Source organism: Rhineura floridana, chromosome 1, assembly GCF_030035675.1.
Source record: "Rhineura floridana isolate rRhiFlo1 chromosome 1, rRhiFlo1.hap2, whole genome shotgun sequence".
Lineage (NCBI taxonomy): Eukaryota > Metazoa > Chordata > Lepidosauria > Squamata > Rhineuridae > Rhineura > Rhineura floridana.
In genome coordinates, this window is record NC_084480.1 from 48,220,990 (window position 1) to 48,230,656 (window position 9,667).

General features: G+C 39.9%; 1 protein-coding gene across 2 annotated transcripts in view; it reads left to right on the top strand.

Moving 5' to 3' along the window:
- GCNT4 (glucosaminyl (N-acetyl) transferase 4) overlaps window positions 1-9,667 on the top strand; it is a 28,563-nt gene that overhangs the window by 11,709 nt on the left and 7,187 nt on the right. For both annotated transcript variants that reach the window (XM_061620858.1, XM_061620847.1), the window contains exon 2: window positions 2,313-2,497. The gene's annotated coding sequence lies outside the window, so the exon portion shown is untranslated. The remainder of the gene's footprint in view (window positions 1-2,312; window positions 2,498-9,667) is intronic.

Genomic DNA, 9,667 nt, shown 5'->3' on the forward strand with positions numbered 1-9,667 from the left:
GATCTCTGCTGTCTATATATGATGTTGGCAAAGCAGGGGAAAGTGGAAATCTCCAGCAATATTATTACCTTGCCATAGGGATTGAGAGAAGCATCTAAACAAGAAACTGATTTTTTCTTCATTACAAGTGTTACTCATGGAACAGTTATGAGTAAATGTAAATGTACTGCCTTCAAGGCGATTCCGACTTATGGCGACCCTATGAATAGGGTTTTCATGAGGCTGAAAGGCAGCGACTGGCCCAAGGTCACCCAGTAAACTTCATGGCTATGTGGGGATTCAAACTCTGGTCTCCCAGGTCATAGCCCAACACCTTAACCACTACACCACACAACTATAGACTAAAAAACATTCAAGGGATATGTGAGGGGACATTGTACAAGTTTGTCTCTTGTAAGGGAGAAATATCAGGAAAACCCAGCATAAAGTGAATGATTAATAGGTAAAATACAGGCCTGACCTAAGACGTTTTGACGCCTCAGGAGAACAGACAAATGCTATCCAACTATCTTGCGAGTTTGTTGATAATAGTAGTAAATAGTAGTAAGATTTTAGTAATATACTGGGGGGGGGAAAGTGCTGTCCAGTACAAGTGTGTTGCTCACTAGGAGTAGGGTCTGGCAAACAATGTTAGTAAGTTATCATTAATAAGTTAACACTGATTGATTAGTTAGGAGTTGATCTTTCAGTGTGACAGCGCCTATGCTTTGGAACTCCTTGCCTGCTAACATTAGGCAGCCATCTCATTATACTGTTGTACTATCCAGATATGTAATATCGTATTTGTTTTTAAATATTGCAGATTTTATCTGTGTATTATTGATAATAGTATATTTTTCTGTACGCTGCTTAAGATTTTTTTTAGTAAGCAATTTATACATTTGTCTAAATAAATAAAACATTTCCAAACATCTGTGGAAATGGACAAATCTTACAGGATACTCAATGGAGCCCATTTATTGTAGGCTGGAATTATCAATGATGTAATAAATGCCCAAGAAGTAATGTCAGTTAGACATGTCTTTTCTTAATTATTCAATATTTCTTGTTTTGTATGTATATTTTAATTTGTCTCAATAAATTATTTTATAGTTAAGATAATCATTGGTCAAAACATTTTTTGTCTAAAACATAGATTAATAAGGAGTAGAGCAGGTGACTTGAGATCAGAGAATATCTTTTCCCTGTAGCTTGCCCTTGTGCAAAATCTGCAGCTCCAATATTCAGCTCTATACCTATTCACTGTACTTTTCTGTACCCATGAAACACCTCCACAAGCAATCTTGCCTAGTCATTTCAATGGAGACAGCACGTCTGTACATGCAAAGGGATGCACAGACATAGCTGTGTATGATAGTGATAGGAATTTTTTTTCATATATTGGTATGTGCATCAGAACTTCCATAATGCCAAGGAACTCTTTCCCCACTCCCATTAATTACTTTTGCTGATCATGATGGCATCCCTGAAATTAAAACTCTTTCATTTCTAATTGTATTAGCACTAGTAATGCAAGAGTTTATTGTTTTGTTGGGTAATTGTCTGTAGGGTGAAAGAATCTTGTTCTCTTCTCTTGTTGCTACAAGTACATTTTACCAAGAAAAGTGGTAAAATAAATAGATTAAAGACAGTTGAAACGAGACAATTATTGTTAGTAGGTCTCTAAGTAACAGGTGTTTTTTTTTAAATCCAATTACTTCAGCAGCTGTCTTTAAAAAACCCCTATGCTTTAATTTTGACTCATCGCAACCAATGTGGTGAAAATGGACTGCCTTCAAGTCGATCACAACTTATGGCAACCTTATGAATAGGGATTTCATGGTAAGCAGTATTCAGAGGGGGTTTACCATTGCCTCCCTCTGAGGCTAGTCCTCCCCAGCTGTCTAGGGCCTGCTCAGCTTGCCACAGCTGCACAAGCCAGCCCGTTCCTTGTCTGCAACTGTCAGCTGGGGGGCAACTGGGCTCCTTGGGACTATGCAGCTTGCCCTCGGCTGCACAGGTGGCAGGGCATGTAACCCCTGAGCCAGTCGCTGTGGGGGTGATCTTTAGCTGGCCCTTGACACCCAGGAGACACAAGCGGGGATTTGAACTCGCAGACTCTACCAATGCGGTACTCATATAATAAAACAGAAATGCCTTTGTAGCACTATACAAGGCCAGAGCCTGCTCCCGCATGACATACTGGTATATATGAACTCTAAGAATTGTTTTCTAAAGTACAGTTCAATGTGGGATTCAAAATTCACATTGTTATGTTAGTTTAGGAGACTATGTTAAGACATCTTAACCCCCTTTTTCTTTGATCTTCACAGAAAGAAAAGCTTCTCCTTCATCCTTGCATAGAAATAGCTGCATAATTAACCAGAAATGTGACTAGAGCAGCATTGATACAAAAATGGGAAATAACTATTCAGATGTAACCAATCAGATTACATAGTGACTACAAAGTATCCTACAATCCATCACAAAGAAAACAGGATACGGAGGAATACAAAAGGTAGGTCTACAAATGTGTCTAAAACTTGCTGCATATTACAGCTGGGATAGTAAAACATCTTAACAGAAAAATTAGTGAAAGGCTTAATTCTTACCTGCAGAATGCGGTGGGGTGGGAGCATCCCGTACAATGTGGATATGGGGACAAGGAGTTATGGTGGTTAATACTAATTAGATCACCAATGAGTGTTCCAGTGGCAGAGAGTGGGGTGAATTATCCTAAATCTGGAATGTTTCTGTTTGATTGTTCATATAATGTACTAGGAAAGTCCTGTGTGCAGCAGGAGTTCAAGTCTGGGGGAATACGTGAGGTTTGTGTGAAACAATTGAGAAAATACTGTACAACAAATGAAAGATGTAGCAAGGCAATAAACTGAAAAGCACTGAATTACAGGAAAGCGAGGAGGAAACTTGCATCATATATAATAGTTGTATTCCATGCAAGGCTGATATATGAGAGATCAGTTCAAAGATCACTCCACAAGAATCCAAATGCTTAAGTATGATTAAAAGAAGATCAAGCAAACAAACTAGATAACACTCCCATAGAAATTAGAGCTCAGTGGCAGAGTTTATTAAACAATTACATTTTTCTGAAGCACACAAATTTCAAGATACTAAGAACTTAAAAACAGGTGAAGATTATTAGTAACTCACCATACTCAAACATAAGATTTAACTATAGATTTCAAAGAGACAGTATCGTGTTGTGGATAGAGTGTTGGACTTTGAATGAGGAGACCAGGTTCAAATTGCTGCTCAGCCACAATATGTAGGAACACAGTAGGCTGCCTTAAATGAAGTCAGACCATCTAGCTCAGCTGTCTACACTGACTAGCGGCGGCTTTCCAGAGTTTCAGGTAGGTGATATTCCCAGCCCTGCCTAGATATGGGACCTTCTGCATGCAAAGCACTGAGCTTCATCCCCTCCCATAGATTATGATTGTGTGCCAGTCACTATCTTTCAGCCCAACCATTGAGGGTTCTTGTAAAAATAGGGACAACATATATACCGCCCTAAGCTGCTTAAATGAAGGGCAGGATAAAAATGTGATTTATAAATTTCAGATTTAAAGTTTGCTATTTAAAATGCTGGAATGCAACATGTAGATAGGAGTACGAGTCTTTGTGATTCTCTACCATTCACAGAAACCGCATCTTAACAAGACTAATAAAAGAACTAAGTTCCAAAATACAAAAGTAACTAGTCATAGAATTGAATTTTAAATTGTGCCAGTGACTCTTTTGAGCAGAAAGGGGAACAAGTTGGGAAAACTGGAAAATCAGGCAAACCTGAGTAAAGCCAATTATTGACATTTTTTTTAGCAACACAGTTCCTGAGTAATCTGACAATAGCTGAATATATAATAGGCACATAAACTCATTACAGCATTATGTATCAGCACATACATACATTTACTCAATATTGAAATAATCAAATTGTGCATGGTCTTGAACATTTAGTCAGCATATGAAGACGGTATTAAGTACCCTTGCTTTGTTTTCTAGAGAAAAACTTACTAAAAACAACCCTGGGGTGCAGAATGATGCACGTTGTAGTCACTTTATCTGTTGAAGGCTTCATATATGGGTAATCATAGCAAAATACAGGAAGAAACAGCCCTTCCCTGATAATACTTAGAATACCCTGGAAGTTAAAAGGTAGCACAAGGATAATACATGGCAGCAGGGCGGGTGGGACTTGGGCTGTGGCTCAAGAAAGTAGTCAAGGAGGTGAGTGTTTACACTGTCCACATTGTTGTGAGTGTCCTTAGGGCTTAACATGTTTTGTTGGTTGCCTTGCTGCAGTAGAGTCCACTGTTTTACTGGGAACCAAAATGCTGGAGTGTGTGTGTGGGAGTGGCCAGACAACTTTGGATAGAAGAGTCCTGGGTGACATAACCCAGCACACACCCTTTTGTGACTCTTCCTCTTCCTGTTTGGGATTCTGGCTCTGACTGGGCTTTTTTGGGAAGGAAAGGGGCAGGCTCAGACGTCAGTGCTTCCCTAATGCCGCTTTCTGGCTGGTGTTTCATTTAAGTGATGGGGAAGGGTTGCTTGGGAGGTCTTGATACTTGGTCTAACTTTCTGGTGCTTCTGCTGCAATAGGCTGATGAGAGCAACGTGTCCAGATTCATGACAGCAGGAACAAACATATTTGGGGTTGATTCAGAGGTGTTTGGAAACAACAGGAAGGGGAGTTAACTGGTTATATTCTGTTGGTCCTACATGAGGAAATAAGCAGTTAGGAGAAGAAAGTAGCTATGTGCTACCAGGCTTCTTCTCAGCTCAGACTTGGCCTGGTTTAAGGAGTTCTGCCTTGTTAGTTATATAACTAGTATTATATACTAACTTTTCCTTGGCAGTCTCCTGGCCCTAGTGCTGTGTTGGGAACTCTTCAGTGTTTCTGCCACCTGAGGAAGGAGGTTATGACTCAATTTCCTATGCCCTGTATACATCCTAACATGAAAAAGCCAAATGGTTGGTTTCCTTAGCCTTCAATCATTTGTAAATTTGCTAGAAATAGCAGCATGTTTATGGCACAAGTATATTAGTAATGCATTTGAAATGGATAAAATGAGGATAGGCAAGGAAGCAAAATCATTATGATAATGATGAAGTTGGAAGATTACATGTTTAGATCTAGAGCTGCTATATTTTCCTGTTAGTATAGTAAACCCTGAGTGTCGGTACTGAGATCCTGCAAGGGCTAAAAGTGATGCGTAGGCAACAGCATTTTTTTAATGAGATGTAAAGGTTAGAGTGTTGGACTTTTACCTGGGAGACCAGGGTTTGAATCCCCACCCAAACATTTAAAATGTTTTAATAATGTGTTTTATATTGCTGTGACCCGCCTAGTACCTACTGGCAAAGGGCTGGTGTTATTGTTATTAACAGCAACAACAAAGTTCACTGGGTGACCTTGGGCCAGGCACAGCCTCTCAACTTAACCTACCTCACAGGGTTGTTGTAAGGATAAATGGAGAGGGGATAACAATGTACACCACTTTGAGCTCCTTGAAGGAAAGATGAGATATAAATGTTGTTATGTTCTGCTTTATTTCTAGGCCGCCTTTTGGCCAAAAAGGCCCCCAAGGCGGCTTACACACGAATAGAAAAACACAAATACAAATAAAAACAATACAATTTATAAAAATTCAAGTCAACAAAATCATAGCATATCTAAAAAGCAACAGCAGCTAAAAACCAAAAGAACTCATCTTCCTGATAAAGGACAGTCTCCAGAAAAATGTCACTAAGAGCAGGGTTGAGGGGGCAAAGCAGGTGGAAAAGCTTGCCCCTGACGGTCCAAGCACAGTCTCACCCCTGCAGCAGTCATGTAAATGTAAATCATCATCATCATCTGAGTCCTAGCTTGTAACAAACATGTTTTTGTGCTGTGCAGAAGCAGCTTCAGATAATTAGGTCTAGATTAAGAATCCCCATGGATCTGGAATAAACAAGACAAAATTACAATTTTAGCAAGGATTTGAAAATCCTTAACAATCTCTCCTTCATTCCCACAGAAACTGCATTTTAAACATAGCATGAAGAGAGATGAAGCATTTATTTATTTTTTGGTAGCATGAAGGAAATTCATAAAACTGCCATAGACACAGGCAATATTATTTTTACTGTAGATTTGCTTTCATCAGTGTAGTTATTCCATGCTCCCCTTGTCCTGAAATAATGACAATTCTTGCTCATTTATATAAATAAGGGATTCATGTGGCCTTGTGAGAGATGCATGCACATGTGTGTATACACATACAGTCATATGGCTGACCTGTATATTTGCACAAAATGTTTCCATACTTTGTTGGGGGTGGGGTGGGGGGTAGAACTAGAGGAAACCTTGCCTGTTACCAGTTGAGATATTTAAAGATTTCTGACTCAGCTGAGGTGATAATGTGATTAAAATACTTTAATATCATTTAGCACCTCTTGCCCAGAAAAATGACTAAGGTGTAATGCCTGTTTACATCATGCAGTGCATTCATACTTACATGAGGAAACAAGACGCAGATGGAATTCTTCAAAGACTGAGAGCCAGTTTACAGTCCAATCCTACGTATGTCTACTTGGAACAAGCCCTATGTTGTTCAGTGAGGCTTACTTACAAGCAAATGTGCTTTCAGTCCAGTCCTACCTACAGTGTCTTTCAAAAGTAATCAGACCCCTGACCAATGCTCTCGTATTACTGAATTACAAACGGTACATTGTAATTTCGTTCTGTATGATATTTTATTTTGAAACACTGAAACTCAAAATCAATTATTGTAAGGTGACATTGGTTTTATGTTGGGAAATGTTTGTAAGAAACATTAAAAACTGAAACATGTTGCTTGCATAAGTACTCAATCCATACACATTAATATTTGGTAGAGCCACCTTTTGCTGCAATTACAACTTTACGGCTTTTAGGGTAGGTATGAACCAGCTTTACACACAGTGTCGGAGGGATTTTAGCCCATTCTTCTTGGCAGATTCACTCCAGGTTGTTCAGGTTGGTTGGACATTGCTTGTGGACTGCAGTTTTTAAAGAGCACCATAGATTCTCAATGGGATTGAGATCAGGACTTTGACTGGGCCACTGTAGGACAGTGACCTTTTTGTTCTTGAGCCACTCCAATGTTGCTTTGGTCTTGTGCTTGGGATCATTGTTCTGCTGAAAAGTGAATTTCCTCCCAAGCTTCAGTTTTTGAGTGGATTGAAGCAGGTTCTCTTGCAGTATTTCCCAGTATCTTTCTCCATCCATTCTTCCTTCAGTTTTAGCAAGATGCCCAGTCCCTGCTGATGAAAAGCATCCCCATAGCATGATGCTGCCCCCGCCATACTTCACTGTAGAGATAGTGTGTCTTGAGGCATGAGCAATGTTAGGTTTCCGCCATGTATGGCACTTTGAGTTTTGGCCAGAAAGCTGTCTTGATCTCATCTGACCACAAAATCTTTTCCCACATTGCAGCTGGGGCACTCTCATGCTCGGCAAACTCCAGAGGTGCTTTCAGATGGCACTTTTTGAGTAATGGCTTCTTTCTTGCTGCCCTCCCATACAGGCCAGTGTTATGCAGAGTTCTTGATATGGTTGCCAGGGGCACCATTATTGCACTCGCAGCTGCTAAACTCTGTAGCTCCTTCAAAGTGATTGTTGGCCTCTCTGTGGCTTCTCTCACAAGTCTCCTTTTTGTTTGAGCACTGAGTTTTGAGGGACTACCTTTTCTTCACAGTGCCTGGGTGGTGTGATGCAGCTTCCACTTATTGATTATTGATTCAACTGTGCTCACTGGGATAACCAAACACTTGGATATTATTTTGTACCCTTTTCCTAATCTATGCATTTGTATTACATTGTCTCTCACTTCTGTAGAATGCTCTTTGGTCTTCATTTTCCTTCAGATCCACAGCCTGATGAATGATCTTCAACAGTGGTATTTTTATCCTGACAGCACCTGTAATGTTTCACAGGTGGAGGCCAATGGTAAGGTAATTGTGTCCTCAATGGGGCAATTTCTTTAATCAGTGTAAACTGGGAACTTCCATGGCACAGGGGCTGAATACCTACGCAATACTTTTTCATTTTTTTTATGTTTCTTACAAACATTGCTAGACTTAAAACCAATGTCACCTTACAATAATTGATTTTGCATTTCAGTGTTTCAAAATAAAATATCATACAGAACGAAATTACAATGTACCATTTGTAATTTAGTAATAGGAGAGCATTGGTCAGGGGTCTGATTACTTTTGCAAGACACTGTATATCTACTCAGAATAAGCCCATTAGTAGATGAGCATATGATTGCACTCTTAAGGCTGCAATCCTGTGTTCATTCACCTGGAAATAAGCCTTATTGAATTCAGTGGGACTTACTTCTGAGTTGACATGTATAGGATTGTGTTGTAAGTGTGGAAGACAATATTGGATAAGGATTTGTGATTTCAGTAACAGCAACCTACATCACAGCACTGTTATGAGGACAAAGAAATAAAAAGACACCCAAGCATTTAAATAAATGAGGATTGATTATAACTTGAATAGGAATCCAAAGTATATGTTTTTCTTAGGAAAATGATGAGCTTAATTTCCATGTGACTCTAGCCCTGTTTACATATCCATCTTCTGGGCTTAATAACAAGTAAGGGGTAACCAGTGCACTACCCCACTACCCAGCTCTGTCCTGTCACCATCCACAAGTTGAGAGGCAACTTTCAGTGAGGAGAATGTAAGAAGAGTCCTGCTGGTTCAGTCTAAAGCCTATCTAGTCAAGCATCCTGTTCTAACAGTGGCCACCCAGATGCCAATGGGAAGCTCACAAGCAGCACCAGAGTGCAACACCCTCTTTCCCACTTATGATTCCCAGCAACTGGTATTGAGGCATACTGCCTTGAACAGCGGAAGTCGGACATAGCCACTATGCCTAGTAGTCATTGATAGCCTTCTTCTGCATGAATTTACCTAATCCCCTTTTAGATCTGTCCAAGCTGGTGGCCAACATTATATTTGTGGTAGTGAATTCCATAGTTTAACCATGTGATGTGTCTGTCCTGAATCTACCAACATTCAGCTTCATTGGATACCCCCAAATTCTAGTATTATGAGAGAGGGAGAAATAAATTATCCACTTTCTCCAAACTGTGTGTAGGCTCACACACAGTTAACTCAACATCTGCTATAGGCTCCATGTGTGATGTAGAGCTCTGATTTTCCAGGTTCTAAATTGTGCTAGAAGCTGACATGAATAGAGCAGGCTCCCAGCTGCAGATGATCACAGTTCAACTTGTGTCAGGTGACAAGGACAGTGGCAGAAGGTGGAAATGACTTGCTCATCCCTGCTCTGCTCATTCACATGTTGTTTTAATTGAAGAAGATGAACAACTGAATAGGGCTTGCAGTTTTGAAAGTTGTGGTCTCAAGCCTCATGTGACTTACCACAGAATGGCTATCCAGTTTACCCAGTCAGAAATGGGAACCTGATGTAGTAATTTGGAAAAGTAAAAAATGGCTGTACCATTTCCTTGTACATGGGAGGCCAACAAAAAAATAACTAATCCACCCAACTGGACTTACATAATCTGTGCTGATTGGGGAAAAAATACACTTACAGCTGTGGGTAGAATATCAAGGCAGTAGCACAGCCCCTAAAATATATGGGTGGATAGCACATTGACT